We start from the raw sequence: 19109 nt of genomic DNA, 5'->3' as shown, positions 1-19109 counted from the left end.
TTTTTTTTTTTTTTTTTTAAATCAGTTTTCCCATTAACTTCGTTGCTAGCATCCTATAGAGCCCACGTGCTGTCACTGCTACTTTGTCCCATGACATGCATGACCACTGAGAAATCGGTGTACTAGACAGTTCTTGGGATGTCCAAGAAGTCAGGAGGTGTAGTATGTCAGCACGAACCTTCCTTCATCCTAAGAAAGATCAATGAGTGGAGATCATTTCTGTAGCAGTTTTTAGAAGTTAAGAATAATTCCTACCTATTATTTAATGAAAAACCAGTTTCCAGAGTACCTGGAGGATAATCTTCACAAAAATGACTTGATTCCATTGAAAAATAAAATGAAATTATTTCCTACCGAGCTAATGTTACCTTTATCATGTTTTTAAAAATCGAGCTATTAATCGCTTTGCTATTTTGACGTTTGATCATTCTGTCCTGTTAACACGTGAAGAAAAAAAGAATTAAAAAGATCAAATGACTAAATAAGATGATAACATGTATTTCTGGGGGTGCTTTGTAGTTTAATATTTTCACATACACTGGATTCTTAAAGCAATCGTGTGAGGCAGGCAGGATGAAAAAATGAAGTTTAGGGAAGTTAATGATTTTTCTCAAGGTCCAGAAACTAGGAGCTGGCTGAGCTCGAACCACGGTTCCCTGACTTGAAATTCCATGGGCTGTCCACCACATTGCCTCTCAACCACAGAGCAAATGAAATCACATTGTATGAGTTAAAAAAGTATAATTATAATCTCATTCTACAAGCTAGCTAATTAGTATATACATATTTTTAAACAAAAATATGTGCCCAAGGGTTTGGGCATAAAACATCATGATGCAATGTGATGGTTATAAGTAACTAAGAGTCAAGGATGGCCATTTCCTATCTGGATTATTTTTTTCCAGACATGTATGCCCATAAAGTAGGCAGAGGTACAGCTCTTGATATTTTGCAACAATAATTCCTGCACTGAGTTTCAGATGTTAAGCATTATTTAACCATTGCTGCTGCTTTATGGAAATATGCAAATCTCTACCCATGTCTATTATTAACAGGGTCTGATAGTGGTTTGCTTGTGAAGACTCTCACCTCATGCAAATCCTAACTAAACTCTCCAACACAGAATTGGCCTCGTTGAAGATTTTTTGTCTGTCACATGGCCGGGAAGCCAAAGAGTTATGCCTTTAATTTGCTTTATGGAGATAGAAGAAACTGCTTATGCAGCCCAGATTACTCTTGAAACTACAATCCAACTGTCGTTTCTCAGCAAAGACGGCTGCTAAACCCTGGAGAATTAAGCCACAGCACTGGGGTATCACACTGAGGTCTGATCATTTTAAAGCTAGTAATAACCAGAATCCTAAAATTCTTATGAATAAAATGTAATTTTGGTAACGTTTCCATAAACAGTGGTAATGGTGGCATTTTAGTAGGCAGTGGCATTAGTCACATGGAAATTGTACCACATTGGCTTTTGAATTAGCCCCCCCGTCTGGATGAATAGAATTTTCAGAGTAAAAACAGAGAGACAGGTGCTGCTAATGTCTCCTTCTCCCGGTGCAGATAATGCTGGCAAATCTACATGCATAAAGGACTGGTTAGTGATGTAAAATGGTACCTGACCCCACTGGCTCCTGTGCTGCAAAGCAATACCTTTAATTACCAGCGACTGTGTTTAGTTGTTGATATAAAAAGGTCAGCTTCCAGGAGGGTAACCTCAGGTTCACTCCCGCTAGTAACGTACACTTTTTCTTCCACCCACATCCGCAGTGTGATGGGTAAGCATTTATCTTGGTGTGTTACAGAAACACGCAAGGCATTAATGCTTAAAAGGAAAACACCTAATACCGTATGAACTTGATTGATGATCTTTCCGTTTGAGAACTTTTAAAGATTAGTGGAATTTGGTTCCCTCTTTCTGGCTAGAACAGGAGTCGAGCATGCTATTTATGCCTTCAAAGGGCTAAGTGTCATTCATCTAACACAAATACATGTTCCCCTGTGAACAGGAGTATGGCCAGGCATTTCCTACAGCAGAACTGGGAAAGAATTGAGGGCTGGACAGTATCACATTTTTTACTATTTGCTCCTGCTTCCTATGGATACGTGATGAAATTTACTTCCTGGAGAAGCCCATTTGCTCTTAGCCTTTTGGTTTTGGCTTCTTGGAGCAGCTACGTTGAAATAAGATTGGGCTAGGCAGGGGGATCCTTCTGCTGGGGAGGCCAGTTGTCAACATTGTATTTGATGAAAAGGTAAATAGCAGATACACTCTTCTGGCTCATTTGCAGGCATTCTTTTTGACTTCTTTCACACAACTGGTGTTTTCGTGTTTAATTTAACAAGGAATGAGTAGTAAATGAAAGCTGCTGCCTGAAATCCCACTGTGAGCGTGTTTTGCACTTGGCTCCCCAGTGACAAGGCAATTTGTGAAATTATGTGATGGAGTAATTAGATGAAGCCGCGGCTCCTGATTGTTGCCATGCTTATGTGGCGAGGGTTTGTTGGGAAGGGGGAGGGGGAGGAAAAAAAATAGATTATTACCTTGGCAAGTTGGCTCAAAGCTTCTTCATTTATTTGTAAACAGAATATTTAGTGACCACAAAGGAAGTAGCTGTAATCACCAGCTCATAAAGAAACCACAACAGAGCTTTTGGATTTTTGCAGAGTGCTCATGTAAAATTTAAGCTGGGAGGCAGAATCCCGGTTAATGTAATTAGGATCTAATTTACCACCCTTTGCACACAGATGTAATAATGTCTAGATATTTATTCTATCTTTAAGCACGTTACGTATACCTCAGCGCAGCAGTTGTTGAACAGAAACAGGTGTGAGCAGTTTCCTAGTTCGTTTTTACACTGTAAACACATAGCAATTTAAGGGAAATATTTACCAAAAAATGAGGAGAAGGAATGTCTGCGAATGCAGTAATGGACAGTTGCCCTTTATGTACTGATGGATTTTTCAATGGTTAAGTAAATTAAAGCAAATGCTAGAAAAATCAATAGGCCAGCATAGTCTTGGTTTTGCCTCATAGACTTCAGGACAGAATGACAGATGTGGTGCCTATGACCCATTTAAGTATTAATGCTTGAGAAACTGCTCCTGCATGCAAGGTTATATAGGCTTAGGAGCATTCTGTTATATTAAATTACAGACAATAATATTTTTAAGTATATGTAGAATTCATATGTTTCAGTTAGGTTGTTCTTATGTGTTACATTTGGGCTGGAAGATTGGTTGCTTAGTTGTTACAATGGCACCATAAATCAGTTTTGAATGGTCCCACATGGAAACATCTTCATAAGGCTGTAGCTGGAAGGTGAAGGTGATGTATATTGATCTGACATGTATCATGAAGTGAATATGCTCAGTAGCACTCTGTGTGGAAACCAAATTAAATTTAATTAAGGGGTAGATGCTCAGAGCCTTTGGAAAAGTCTGTAGAATACCATTCAAATGTGCATTATAATTCAGCTCATCTCCAGGGCTACAGATGCTGTACTTTATGTTTGAACTAACATGGGTAACGTGTCGCACAGGTTGACTGTCACAGCATGTAGAATTTTAGGGCTGTTCTAATGCTGTAAGTGGGTGTTAACCTCTGAGAATGGGAAGGCAGGCTTTTTGGTAGCATCACAGAGTGTTAACTTTCCCACCGGTTGTTCCCATTTCCAAAGTTCATTATCAACTTTCAGAGAAATAATTTAAACATGACCATAGTCATAACATTGGTTTGTTGGCTACTGGGGACAGGAAGACAAGTAGTGAAGCAAGGCAAAGTGTACTTGAGAAATGGCTTCAGGGACCAAAGCTGCTTTTCACAACCAACATGTAATGGAGGGTCGAAGTCATTATCTTGGCAATTTGGGAGAAAGTGACTTTAGCTGGAGAGAAAGAGAATGGACTGGCTTGAAGTGTCTCATTTACCTTTTTGTGTTGTTTGAACTTAGACAACAATTGCTCAACTCCCTTCTTTACTCATGACAAAGCAGACATGGCCCATGTCTGGGTTTTGAAAATTCTATGTGAAGATGATATTGTAATAAACCACATCATTGGAAATATTGTTGAGTTGGTATGATGCAGAGGAGTAGGATGATTATGTAGGTTTTAAACAGAAGATATTTTCTTGATTTTATTTTCATACGATTTAGCTTTATCTAGAACATTCCTCTGAATTCTTACTGGGAGATTTAACAGTGTGTACATTTGGAGATTTAACTGAGGTATAAAGAGTAACCTAAAACATTGAAGGCTAACATCTAAAAAAACAAATCAGAAAATGAAAATTACCATATAATTTAGGTTCCTTTTTTTTTTCTTTGAAAACAGTGCTTCTTAAACATTAGCGATGCATTTGGATTATCTGGGGATTTTTTTTCTTTTTTTTTTTTTTTAATGCAGATTCTGATTCAGTAGGTCTATGCAGGGCCTGAGATTCTGCATTTCTCACCAGCTCCCAGGTAATACAGATGCTGTTGGCCAGCAGACTTAAGGGATATAAAGAAGATACCAGGCTTTAGATGGAAAAGGAGATGATTCTTTTTCCCCCATTTTTAATTTTTATATTTTCTTCTAATTTTAAAGTTCAACCTCCTTCCCCCGCCCCCTTTTTTTTTAAATCATGTTACTTGGATTAGAGTGTTTTGTTTTTCCTCTGGCAACCTTCATTTTTTTTTTTTTTTCCCCAGCGTATAAGAACTTCCTTTTGAACATCAAAGACATTTCCTTCGGTTTCTGACATATGAATGCTTCTGATAGCTCAAGGACTCTGCAGAAATGCAGACTATGTCTTTTGGGCTGAGTGACAGTGCACTTGTGTGTTCAGGTGGATGTACAAGTGGTTCTGAAGGTTGAGTGACACAGAACCTTGTCATTCACCCCATCTAGCTCAGCGCTCTGGAGACAGCATGCAGTGATGGAAGGAATCATGGAGTAGGGGCCCAGTGTGCAGTGGTTGTGCTAGCTCCCAAATTCCTTCTCCAGCCCAGCGGATTGGATAGCCTTTGTCAAGAGGAAGGTCACAGAATCACTAATGACAGAAACAGTCCCTATCTTTGAGGGAGATCTGTGTCCTAGTAGTACTTACGTCTCCTAGTACTGCTGTCCAGCCTAATGCCTGCTCCAGGAAATCCTTTTGGGTTCCCACTGCCTTGGGTACTTTCTCTGCCATGGGCACTGGCACTCTCAAATTTCGCAGCATCCTGGAAGATACATTTGTTTGAAAAAGTGAACATCTGAAAAGTATATTCTCTCCCCGTTTGGTTAAGAGCTAAAGAGTTATTATAAGTAGCACATACCTATTAATCATTGCTTAGCAGGTAAATTCTCTCCCTCAGTAGAGTTCACATGCTGGATGTAGTTTCTCGAAATGAGGTCATTTATTTTGGTCTAAGTCACCGAGGATCAAAGGTCATAAGGAATCCAAAAGCCATTAGTCAGGGTTCTTTTCTGGACTCCTTAGATGTCATTGTGCGAATAACCCATGGCAGCCCGGCCTGGCCTGCTGTCAGGGAGCTGGCAGGGTGCCTACTTTATTTCCAGTTTGCATAGATAAAAAGCAGAGCAGCTACTCTCAGACTCACTATAAAAATAAGCTTACATAAAATCTCCATTTGAAATACCGTGTATGTGTGCCCCTGCATGCTTTCGCTTATGGAGGTCATGGGACCTAGAAATCAGAATCAGGAAGAGAGGCGTACATTTGATGGCTCTGTGGATGATTCTTTGTTTTGGTGCAGGCATTCATAATTCGTCTTGAATTTAGCAAAGACCAGATTTTTCACGAAGAATCGTAATGATGAAACAAGAGTTTTAATTTGCTAATGTAAAACAACGGCATCACTTTAACCGTTGTCAAAAATATATATGTCGCCATTCTCTGTTGATAATACTGGAGTATGTTTGGCAGCAATGTGTTTATGCTTATCAGAAGTGATGGGTAAGAGAGGTAGTTGAGTCAATTCATTTACTTCTCCCATTCAGCCCTGTGACTTCAGACCCACACCTTGAAGTGAAAACATCAGTTATCAAGATGACAGGCACCAGGAATTACTCCCTGAAAGGTGTTCATACTGGACCAGAAACCATGAGCACTCAGCAACATTCATCACGTCAGTGTACAAGACAGAGATTGAGGAAATGGTGGGGTGAATTTCCAAGGGAAAAGGGCCAAATACACATGCATGAAGTAGCATATACTTGAATTAAAAAAAAAAAAATCAGGTTAAAAGCAAGTATCCCATTTAATTTAAAAATGTTATTAATTCTTAAGTAGGTAAGTTGTATATGTCAGTACAATTAATAATTGTATCCCCATTATATAGATGCAGGAAATGGGATAGAAAAGGTTGAAGGTTTACCTGAGATCTTAGGTCCAATAAAGTAAGGGCTGGAAATACGTTCAGGGCCCTAACTTTCAACCTGTTGGATCACCATCTCCCTACCTTGACGCTTACAAGTATGCTTTGCTATTGCTCTTGAAGTGGTCTTGCATACACAGTTAAGGCTAGATCTGATGAGAATTGAGGCAGAAGGCCACCTGACCCTCATCAGAGCCATACCATCAAAGGTGACTTCCATGATTCACATGAGCATTAGGGACCAGTGATATCAATAGTCTCTTTCATGGAAGGGAAGCCAGAAGTAGTGACTTTTTTTTTTTTTTTTTTTTTTTAGTATTTTATTGTGTTTTTGGTGAAAGTTTGCACAGGAAATTTCCTTCTCATTTAACAATTTCATTACATATTATTCAATGACATTGGTTACATCTTTTGCCAGTATATCAGCATTCTCATTATGTCCATTCTGGTTGTTCTGTTTCCCTTAATCTAGCTTCCCTGTCCCTTCTGACCTCATCTTTGGTCTAGGGAAAATGTTTACCATTTTGTTTCATTTAGATAATTATTTAGAGAACCACAGTACTCACGGGTAATATTGTGTATTTTATGGGCTTATCTGTCATTTGGCTGAAAGGTGACCTTTGGGAATGGTTTGAGTTCCAAGTTTGAAGGTTATCCTAGAGTGATAATCTCAGGGGTTCATCTAGTCTCTACCAGTCCAGTAAGTCTGACTTTTTTGTTTTTTTGGGGTTTTTTTTTTGGGAATTTAGGAGCTTTGTTCTACATTTTTCTCCCATTCTTTCTGGGACCATCTACCGAGTCCCTGGAACGACTAGTTTTAGGGAGAAGTGAGGCGTTCAGTCTGGGATCTGCTGCAGGTCTGGTGCTGATAGGACAGCATATGAGTTGTATTGCAAATAGTTGGAGGTGGGATTTCTGCAGCTTCGGGGAGAACATGAGGCTTTGGTGTTGCCTGTGCTGAAGTTAGAAATGTGTATGAATCGTGGAGCCAGAGACTGATGAGAGAGAAAAGGAGGGGGCCGAGGACAGAACTTGGGGGGTGCCTATTTTAGGGGCTGTCTAGAGAAAGAAACAGAGGAGTAGGCAGGGAGGTCTTTTGCCAGATGAACTGATGCTTGTGGTCCCTTCCGGCTCCAACGCTTTACTGTGCTAAGAAAAGAAACGACAATGTAACAGTAAGAAAATCAAAGAGCCCATCCCCCACACTGAGTTCATCATGGTCCTCCAACTGGCTCCCCTTCCTGGCATTTGCTTCTGAGTTAATGGCATCACTGTGGACCCAAGAGTCATCCCAGAAGGCTCCCTCTCCTTCCCCCTTCAAGGTAGTTACTTTCTCCCTGAGTTGCATCATTTCTCCCTCTTAAATGCTTTTCCAGCCTCTTGTCCATATAGTCCCACTGCCTCAGGTCAGGGCTCGTTGTCTCCAGCTTGCCCATTTTCCTGATCACCCTTTTTGGCTGTCATACTGATCCTTCACTAGCTGTCCCTCATTTTGCCACTAGGGTGCTTTTTCTAAAACAAAAACTTGACCAAGTTTTTCCCTTACTGAAAATCCTTTGATTGTCCCTACTACCCTTAGGATACAAGTCAAACATCCTTAGCATGCCATTCAAGAACGCTTTGAGATCTGACACCAGCCCCCTGAGTGCCTAGAGTCTTCTTTTACCATTTCCATACACCTCCTGGCACCACACTGCAGCCAAGCCAGAGGGCTTCCCATTCTCTACAGGTGCCCTGTGGTCTTGTACTCTGTGCACCTGGACATGCTGTTCCCTGCTCTGGAATGTGTCACCTCCGTGACCCCTTCTCCAGTTGACCCTTTCCTCTGCATCCTTCACATCTTATCTCAACGGTCACTGCTTGTTGGGCAAGCCATTCCTGGTCCTCCCAGAAGAGAGGAAATAGCTCCTGCCACCAGACCCATGGCACCTTGATGGGGCCTCTGATAGAGAGTACTTATCACCGTGACTATTTAGTTACATGCTACCTCCCTACCTAGAGGTCAGGATTTAACCTTTCATCTCTCCATCTTTATAGCCATATTAGAGATGCCAGATAATGTTTATTGACCAAATGAGTGAGCAAAGCTTCAAAACAGAGGTGACCAAACCCTGGGAGTTTTATGAAGTAGGGGGACTGGGAAAGATTCTTGTATAGGGATTAGGAGATCATCAGTGACTTTTGAAAGAGCTGTTTCAGGCCTTTGGAGGGGACAGAAGTTGTGTTATGGAATGTGCGGATGATACTGCAGTAGAAGCTGCAAGGGTAGACCCTTTTGCAATTACTTGAGGAAATACGGTGAAGGGTACATTTTGAGTAGGACCTTGGGGAGGTGGTGACAAGAAGGGAAGGTTTATCTTTTTTTATTTTTTAAGATTTAGGAGAAGGGAGATTTGAGTATTTTTACACATAGATCTGAACTCAACTATTACCGGTATTCACGGAATTGCTGATATGTTCCAGGCAGCTTGTTAATTAATGTACAGCCTAATTTTTTTCATGTAGGCAGTAGAAAAGGGATCTTTGAAGGTAAAAGTAGGGAAGGACTGATTAATGGAGATCAAGAGCAAGCTGTCAGTGGAGGGTACTGGTGGGCAGAGTAACGGGACTGTGTCTCTGAATAAGACTTACCAAGAAGTGTGAACCAGGAGAGGAATATGAAGGTGAAGAGATTTAGAAATGGCAGAGGGGAGTCGTGGGTCCTTTTCTCCTCCTCAAACCAGGAGGCAAAGTCAATTCTGAATGCTCAAGGAGTATGATCAGGAACTGGAGGAGAATGGAAGCAGCTGGAAAAACTGCTCTTGGGAACAGAGTAGATCAAACCCACTGCTGTGGAGTTGCTTCTGACTCATAGCGACCCCATAGGGTTTCTGAGGCTATAAATCTCAACAGAAGCAGACGGCCACATCTTTCTGCCTCAGAGCTACTGGTGGTTTCCACCTGCCGACCTTTCGGTTAGCAGTCGATTGCTTTAACCACTGCACCACGAGGGTTCCTTGGGAGCACAGTAGGCGGACAAAAAAATCAATAAATAAGCAAATGAAAGCACTTTCACGGGGCAATGAGAATATACATAGAAATAGTGCTAGACACCAGACTGTGACCAAGGACTGGCTAGACATTTAAAGGTACATTTCATAATAAACCTGTTTTTCATATGTTAAAATTAAGGTGAAAAATGAGCTTTTAGGGGTTTTTTTTTTTTTTTTTTACAGGAAAATAGTTACATTTTCTATTCTGTAAAAAATTAGCACCTTGGGGAAAATTCATGGAGCCCCAATCTCAGCTACTTAAGGTTGTGCTATCATATTGAGGTTGGCGAACTCGAGATTGCACAAAAGGTTTTATCTCAGTTTTGGAGGAAGTTATCATGCAATTACTGTACATTATCTTCCAGTGCTGGCTGCATGAGAAGTTTGCAAACTTGTTATTGATAACCTTTAAATGCGAGTTCAACGAAAACCAGGCAAATGCAGCTGTCTGCTAAGATAAGATGTTTTCTTACTATGATATTTGAGAGAAAAGGGAGATCTTTAATTTAACTAGAACAAATCCAAGCCAGATTTTTAAATATTTGAGCAACTGTACAAGCTAACAGGCCAGAGGATCTCAGGTATGCTTCTTAAACCATTCCTCTGCTAGAGGGCCCATTTTTAGCAGTGGGAAGTAGGGACACCTGGTTTGGACAGATTCCTATAGCTTTGTGAATTGAAGTTGAATAGATCTTGACACGGCTCTAGAAGAGTCTGCTATTGTCATTTTGGTTTGATGGTAAATGATATACACCTGGGTTCATGAAATAAAAAGGCACCCAGGCATAATGAACTGCTCATTGTCATACATAAAGAGCAGTTGGCTCCGTGTGATCGTCAGGCCAAAAGATGACACATTTGAAGTCTTGCTGCTTAAATAGTAAAGACTATTGATGTGCAAACATGCTAACAGGCAAATAAAGAAAGAAAGGAACAAATAAATAAACAAAACGACTCTGAGGTCCTTCAAACATGCATTAGGAAAAGAACTAAAAATAGTCTCCCATTCAGTAGCACAAGGCAATGTCATGATAATGTTGGAAAGCCAAGTCCCAGTAGCTAGTTTACTGCGGGCATTTCTGCCCTTGTCTTTGGGCTTACCAGCGTGCCATGCGCGCAGTTGCACAATGCATAAAGGCGAGGGTCATTTCTAGGACAGATAATTGAACATTAATACTCGCTGACGTTGTCGAAGGAATGATATGTCAACCTGACAGGGCCTATGTGCTTACATCTGCTTATTGGCTGCGGACGAAGGCTCTGTGTGTCAAGACCAAACCCCAGGCCTGACGGCAGCAGGGCGGAGGATGATGCAGCTATTAATCATGAGCTGCCATCTTGGGCCAAGACAGTGTCTGTAAAATCACCCGACATCCTGTGCGTGGCTGGCAAGTTGCGTCTTTTGTGCTCTAGATTTTCTTGGTATGGCTCTCAGTAACAGAATACTACTGCTGACTGCTTTTCTTGTTGTATGTGTCATCTCCCCGGAATTTTAGTGGGCCACATGTTCTTTTTCTGAAACTGGCTGTATATTCTGAACAAATCGGGAAGCTGTAGTGGCTAAAAGAGAGGATCTGAGGTGGTGCATCTTTTGTTCTATGGCAATTAGTTTTGATGAGTTGCTGGTTTCCTGACTCACCGTAGATATGCAGTGTGATGAAGAAATCAAACAAAAATTAAATAGAAGCTACTTGCTGTGATTTATTTTTTCGATTCTCAACAAAATATTAAACCCCGCAGGCTGATTTCTGAACAGAGGAAAAAGAGGTCTATACAATTATTTTCTTATCCCCGAAATCACATGAACAGCACTTTCCTGCCTCAGTTGTAATAAATCTCTAGCGAGTTAACCCTGTTGCTCCGTTGTTTCCACAGCCAACTCTTTACTGAACTTGTATGCATTCAGAGAACAGAAACATGGAACAATCATGAGGCCCTCTGGCACTCAACCCAATTGTACCTTCTTAAAATAGGGGTAAACACTCTGGTGGTAGTTACTCAGGGTAGGTATTCACGGGATAAAGTGTTATAAAATAGGGCCCCTGAGAACATCCATTACCACCTATTGGTTAACATGACAGATTTTTAAAATCCCCGTAGCACTGGAGCCATGGTGGGGGTATCGGGGAAGCTTTTATCTGTAAAGTCTAGTTTCTTTGTTATTAAAATAAACGAAGCCATGAAACAAAATGTATGCATATAATAGTTGAGTTCCTCATTTGGCCTCGTCAAAAGGATGGAATTTTGCATTTTTTGCAAATCCATGCTGCCATCTTGGAAGGTTTGATGTAAGGTACAACATCCAAATGTGCTGGAGGTTTCTATAACTTTATGACTTATTACTTATGATCTTTTCTCTTTTGTTTGCTTAATTACGGATTTGTCTTAACCTCCTTAAACAAAAAGTAGAATTCCATTTAAGAGGACTAAAAACAATATGACAGCATTTCCCCCCCCAAATCCTCTGACCAAATGAATTCATTATAACTATTGATGAACTCACTTTGTGAATGTGCTGGAAGTGAAATAATTTCCAAATACTTTATTTCCAAAGGTTTGTTTTTAATTACAGCGGCATTTGGTTGGCATGCAAGGGCGAGTTCTCACTCTTGATCTATCCTAGCTGGAGCCCAGGCCAAAAGATTCTCTGCTCCCTTTTCTCGAGAGCACTCTTTTCTGCCAAATGAGGCGCTCATCCCCTGCCAAGGAAGGTGGGCGAATTGCCACTTCTGACTTCTAGCCACCAAAAGACAAAGGCTCTCAACATCCCTGAGACCAGTGAGCCAGAATGGGCCTCACACCTTGAAGGATCCAGATTATTGATTTTTTCTCGCCATGGACTTTATAACGCGGAATATTTTCTCAGTGCCTCGGTCAGTCCCCAAGGGTGATTTAGGCACTTACAAGAGTGTGTGAACTTTTGAAGGCCGCAGGAGGGTCATTTAAGTGTCTGTACTCATCTGTCTTTGGCCTGAGCACATCTACACTGTCAGCCTCACCTCCTGCATCTTGCTTTTTTAGTGTATCTTTTTTTACACTCTTTTAGTAAGGGCATAGTAACTGTTTATTTACTTCTGTGAAGCTCAGGTAAATTCAAGAGGGGTTGGTATCTGAGGATAGAATATATGCTAGGGCAAACAAAACCTCCCTTTTCTTTTAGCAGGGTCAGCTGCATAATTTGTGGGGCCCCAGTGCAAAATGAAAATTCAGGGTCCCTTCTTAAGAATTTATTGAGAATTCTTAGACGATGACAGTAGCACAGGAAGCCAAGTGTGGGCTCCTTCTATGTACAAGGTCCTGTGTGCCTGCAGTCCACATGCCCATGAAGGTGGGCTTGCCTATATATTCTGGAAGTGAGTTTGTCCAAATAAAGAGAATTGCAAGAAAGTATTAAACCCTAATTTAAATACTAGAAAGAAATTTACAAAAATCACCTACTCGGATCCTCTTCCCTGCAAATAGAAAACCATATATATATTATGTATGTATTTTTACATAGATTAGCCCAAACCAATTCTGAGTGATGTCAGAATCAGCTACAGCTTTGTAAGTGCTAAATATATGCCAGCCACTGTGCCGAACAATTTGACGTATGTTGTCTCATTTTACCACCGCCAGTACTGAGGGAGGCCATTTTGTTTCTCTCATTTTTTTTTTTTTTAAATGAGGAAACTGAAGCTTGGAGAGCTGAAATGATTTGCTGAAGATCATACAGTTAGTATGGGATCAAGGACCTAAACTTCAGTTATCTAAGGAAATTGTTACACCTGACTGCACCTCTTGAAACCAACAACTCTTAAAATGTTTTCCTTTAGATTTGCCATTTGTAAATGTGTAACCACACCACTGAAGCAGAAATGGACTTTAATGACCACTCTTCTGGCCTAAACAGGTGAATGACTCCCCACATGGGCCTAAGTTCTCTTAGGAAGACTTAGGCAGGAGGAAAATTAGGCCCCTTGTAGATGTAATTAGCAACTTTATGTCACTAGTGAAATGGCACAGGGAAAAAAAAAAAAAAATTAACTAAAACAAAACTAAATCTGTTTGTTTCAAGGAAGAAGAAACTAACCAGTCATTAGTTAACAATATTTCCAAAGCCTGTTGTGGAAGGGGCTGACGCCATTGTTTAAGCCTTTTCAGCCTTACCAGTTAGATTACTTATATAAGTTTCGTTAGAAAGTCTGACAGCTAATTTGCCAGGTATTCTGCTTTGTTTTGTTCTAGGTTTAGGTCTTTATTTCACCCCGGGGATAGAGCAATGCGCGTTTACACATTAAAACAGAGGCTGAGCCCGCAAACTCACAATAGATTCCCAGCAGATGAGGCTACAGCTTTTTATTTTATCATTAACAAGATAAACTGTGAGCTTCAGTAGAGTGTAAAGCGAACTAGATGGAGAAGTCCGAGGCTTGGTTTCAGGCCTAGGAGCCACAGCTTACTGGCTTTATAACCCTGATAAGCTTGCATGCGTCCATTCTGAGTTTCAGTTTTTCTCCTCTAGATCTGGGGCAACATTACCCATCCTTCCAACCTCGCCAAGTGATGATGAAGCTGAAATTTGGTGAAATATACAAAAGGTCTTTGAAAATAGAAAGTGTTATACAAATATTAAGACTCAAAGTCTTAAAAAAAAAAAAAAGCCGCAAACTCACCTTCAAATTAACTTTGATTGAATACCTTTATTTCTGCCAACTTCATCTCATAATCTTGCTGGCGACAGGTCCTGCTCTGTCTTTCCCTTATCTAAGTTGTTCATGAACATCTGTGACAACTCCACAGAAATAAGTCCACCACTGTGTTACCCTTTTCCTGTCCAGCTAGAATGAATCAACTGGGAAAGCCTAATTTGGGGGAAAAAAAAAAATACTAGGGATCTGCCCAAATTTTGACTAAGGCTCAGCCCCCGTCCTATAACCCAGTCTGGAGACACACAGTGAATTCACATCAATAAATGCTTTTGGGACTTAGAAAGAGTTTGCTTAAGAAGGTTCATAAAGATAAAGGTAATTTTATTACCAAAACAATTTAAAGTTTTTAGATTTTTTTTTTCCCCTTAAGGAGACATTCTCTGATTGCAAGATAAGGTTTTTGTTGATAACCAAGATAAAATATAGTGCTGAATAATCTCTTAAATTAAAAATTGAAGTGTGGTGCAGAGAAATGGAGATAATTAAATAGCTTAGACTACAATGGGTAAAGGGAAAAGAGTTTTCATGAAAATTAGCTTAGTAAAGGTAAATTGCATTTGAATCTTAACTTTAGATCTGGGTGCTCTGCTATTTGGCATATGTTGAATTGATAATGCCTGTGTGTTAAAGAATTCTGATTGTTTCTTTTGCCTCTCTCACAGCTTATAAAAATGCAAGCAGACCCACCTAATGAATATTAATAGGAATGATGTCTAGATAACACATAAACCCCCTGGATCTGTGGACTTTGGATGGAGTAGTCAGAGAGGATTTCTGTGGCTTTATTTAATACCACATTTACATACTTTTAAAGAATAAACATCATCTTAATATTTTAATATCAATATTCCAAAGTGGAGATTTTAGTGAAATAGAAAGCTTAATTTTTCTTTCCTGAACATTTTGTTCACCAAGGTCTGCATTTTAAGAGACAGGAAACTGTTAGCTAAAAAAGAAATTAACTTAATCCCCCTTCATTAAGTTCCAGTCTCTTTTTTTTTTTTTTTTTTGTTACCTACAGACAAGTAATAATTATACCCGCAGCAATGCAAAGCATGTTTTACACTTTTGTTATACAAAAGAGCTGCAGTTGTTAAGGTGACAGCAAAAGAAAACGAGAACATTGATAAATACTGATTTTTTTCCCCCTTAAATCTTCTCTGACTCCTGAAAGTAAATTTCACTCAGGTGTCGTAGAGGCATTTTAATTCAGTAACAGTACAAATCTACACATGTAACTTTAGAAAATGTCAATCACCTAGCTAAACAATATTTTCCCAGCTAAGGTTATAAACACACAGCAGCTAAGTGGGTGGAAGTGATTTCAAACGACTGTGCATTGCAGTTCTTTTATAACGCACAAAAGGTGGGCATCTTGTTTTCAAGTTGGTATTTTTGGATGGAAATTTTGGTAAGCACACAGTAAATCTCAGCAGTGTATATTAGTTAAAGCAGTCTTTCTCTCTCTCCCCCCTCTCTCTTCAGCATTGTGAAAAGACTTCAAATTTTAGCTTTACAAAGGGGGAAAATCATTAAAATGTAGTTTGCACCATTACATTCCATTATTTGTCATCTTTATAGCCGCTCTGTAGTTTTCATTGCACCTTTAATGGTAAGCTTGGTCAGGAGAGGTGAGCGGGAATGTGCGTACACTTGGCTGCGTGTGCCGCTGAGAGTGTCTGCTAGCTGGGCTTCAATCCATGTCCCTGTAGATTTTAATGTCCCCACAGACTGCTGGCAGCCTGCTTCCAGCTGTGGCAGGCATGATGCAGTGAATTGCTTTTGAATGTTCTTTACTCAAATAGGCAGTAATTACAAGCTTAAAGAGGTTTAGTGGTCCAGTAAACTACATAATCACCCCTGAATTAGCCTGGGCTCATCAGTTGCAGTCCAGCAAGCTCAAGTCTGCTGTTTGTATGCAGCCTTGATCACATAGCAACCTGATCAGCAGGTGTGGAACAGCCAGAGTCCCCCCATAAACACAACTGTCTGCTGGGGACAATGATCTCTAATGAGATGAGGCTACACCATCCCTGTAATTTAAGTGGGAAAATTAGCACTGGAGAATGAGCACCAGTTCCAGGGGTCTTTAGTCATATTGGGAGCAGCACAGATTCTCTGACTCTCTCTCCCTGTCTCTATCTTTCTCCGTCTCAGACATCTCACCAAATGTACTGGTTTTACTCCTAACTTGTGGATGCTTTATTCTTTATACAAGGATTTTTCCTGAATATTTAATGTCGGACATGGCATCGGTAAAGGCGGTAATGATTACCATCAACACGCTCATTCTAAAATGGCATGGTTGTATTTCGTCTTCCTTGTCTTTTTTCTTAATAGTTTCAGACCCTTTCACTTTGATTTTTAAAGTGGAAAAGTGTTGTTCAGGTTGGTGATAGGTCTCCTCTTAGCTGGCATGCCCTTTGAAATAGCAGAGATGAGCTGTATGTAGTTTGAAAAAGATTCTTACTTTATTGGAGCTTATTGTATAAAGTGGTCATGAGCTTTGTTTTGGAAAGAGTGGTCCAATATGGTGTGCTGTTGTTTTATCTGTTTTAAAGTGAAACTCTTGGGGGAAGAGTCCTGTGTGAGAGGCCCCTTTAAGATGGAGACCTTGAATTTCATTACACTGGTGTTGGAGAGTGGGAAGGAAGCCTTTGCTATAAATAAACCCAACAGCATTGAGTGGATTTTGGAGACACTTTAGGGGAAATTTTCCACTGGTGCTAAGAAAGAAAAGCTGACTAACACAGTAAGAAAGAACATGGACTGTGAGACCAGAATGCTTGGGGCCAAATCCCAGCTCCATCGTACCGGCAGTCACTTAGACTTTGTGCCTCAGTTTCCTTGTCTGTAAAGCAGAGGTAAGAATACTTACCTCATAGATTTGCTGTAAGGATTAAATGAGTTAATACTAGTAAAGCATTTAGAACAGTGCCTGGCACCGGATAAACATTATATAAACATCAGTTGATTAAAATAAAAATCTGCACTGTTTTAGAATTTGTGGAATTGAGTGAGAAGGATGAATAATTGCCAAAGGGGCTGTTAGTTTTCTGATGTTTATCTGAAGTAATCTATTTACAAATGCTGGCTGTGCATTTTTGGTGTCTCTAACTTCAATAGCACTCATTCATTCGTACAACAAATATTTATTGGGCACAGAATTAGCTGCATCATGAATGGGAATAGCATTCATGTGTTTTTATTATTCTTCTACTGAAATGAAATGCTTCCAAATGTAATTTAACTCATATTTGATTAAGAATCACATAAGAAATGAAAGTAATTGGCAAAAAATATGTAATTTATTTCATAACAGTCAAGTTAAGGAATATTGTAGTGTGGTTGCTTGGATGGAATAGGAGGTATCTGTTTCTATGACCCTTACAGAGTGTCCCTGTATATAACCTATCGTCATTCCTACATTGACATGCAGTGCTATGAGGATTAATGAAGTGATGGACATACTAGTTTTCACTGAGTTTTCTATCTTCTGGAGAAATCTACTATTGCTTCCATTAACAGAACTGAGTTGTAGAAATAGAACACACACACACACACACACACACGCACATTAAGGTAATACAGTGAAACCTGTGAGAGCTGAAACTTGATGGCTCTCAAAATTGCCTTGTTTTTCCTAGTTTCTCAAGTTTTCTGCTTTTGACAGGTGCAGTCTTACCACTTGTCTGTCAAATTAGTGGAAAATATTTGAGCTTTCCTTCTCTGACAGGTTTCCTTCTTCCACAGGTTCTGGTTTTCACAGGTCTTACTGTAATAGTGTTTCCATGTAATGGGTAGTAATCATCACATATATTCACGATTAACTCATCAGGAATGATATGGGAGTGCTCCACTCATACAAAAGACAAAACAGTTTGGAAGAAAGTCTTCCCAACCTGTAGGTTACCACCAAGTTTCAAATCCCAGCTGTACCACTTATCAGCTGTGTGAACTTGAGAAAGTCCATTGTCCTTTCTGTGACTAAGTTTCCTCATCTGTAAAATGGGCACAATAGTTGTAACTACCTCACAGGGTTTTTGTGAGGTTTAAATGAATTAATACTGTGAAGTATTAGGAACAATGCCTGGTGCATCCTCACATCTCAATAGGTTATGATTACTACTTCCACTCATATTAATAAAGTCCCTTTGGATGGATGCTCAAGGAAGAACGCAGGTCAAGGTTCTGGTGAAGTCACATCCACCCTGCCACACCATCCCCTCCCCTCGATGCTTACCTCCAGGGTGGAAGCAGTTGGTATGCAGGTGGAGGGGATGGGGGGTGGAGGGGAGCAGCCTTTCTCTTCCTGGATCAAAGCTGTTAAAACTGTAGAGAAGCATTCAGTTATTATTCACTGCAATTAATAACTTTTCTCATATGCCATTATACAGTAATACAGTTTTGGTTTAAAAATGTTTGGGTTAAAATACAAGGAATGGAGAAATGGGAAAGAAATATCAGTGGGAATGCAGCCAAGTGGAGAGACTCAGGCTAGGACAGACCTGGCTCCAGCACTAAGTAGCTGTGTGCATGTTTTCTGACCTGGCCAAGACTTTTTTAGCTTTCTCATCTGTGAAAGACAGCTAAGCACAGTCCCTACTCAAGGGGGTCCTAAGAGGACGTGAGATAATGTATGTAGTTATGTTTGTCGTACTATTTGTACTGCCTAAAAATAGTAGAGTTCAAATGAGCTATTATTTAAAATAATTCAAACAGACACTTAAAAGTGAAGCCTGGGTTCTCCCCACGTCCCTGCCCTCCCTTCCCCTGTTCCTCCCATCCTGTTTTTCTTAATGGACATTTTTGTGTTTGCTTTCATAGCTGTGGTCTTCTGAGAAAATCAATATTCAGGGAGTTTATTAATAATCATAAATGTACAAAATAATTTGAGCACTCTTCATGAATTTTAATACCTTTAGGAGGAGATTGTAAGTAACTGTTAATTTAGAGTCTGAATTTTATATCATATATATATACATACTTTAAAATATTCCTGTTATATATATATACATGTA

General features: G+C 39.9%; 1 protein-coding gene across 2 annotated transcripts in view; it reads left to right on the top strand.

Annotated features, from left to right (window-relative positions):
* Nucleotides 1-19109, top strand: part of MEIS1 (Meis homeobox 1) — a 140053-nt gene that overhangs the window by 86181 nt on the left and 34763 nt on the right. The gene's annotated exons all lie outside the window — the stretch shown is intronic.

This window comes from Trichechus manatus, unplaced genomic scaffold, assembly GCF_000243295.1.
Source record: "Trichechus manatus latirostris isolate Lorelei unplaced genomic scaffold, TriManLat1.0 scaffold00004, whole genome shotgun sequence".
Classification (NCBI taxonomy): domain Eukaryota; kingdom Metazoa; phylum Chordata; class Mammalia; order Sirenia; family Trichechidae; genus Trichechus; species Trichechus manatus.
The sequence above is the reverse complement of the archived record's forward strand: the minus strand, read 5'-3'. Positions and strand labels throughout refer to the sequence as shown.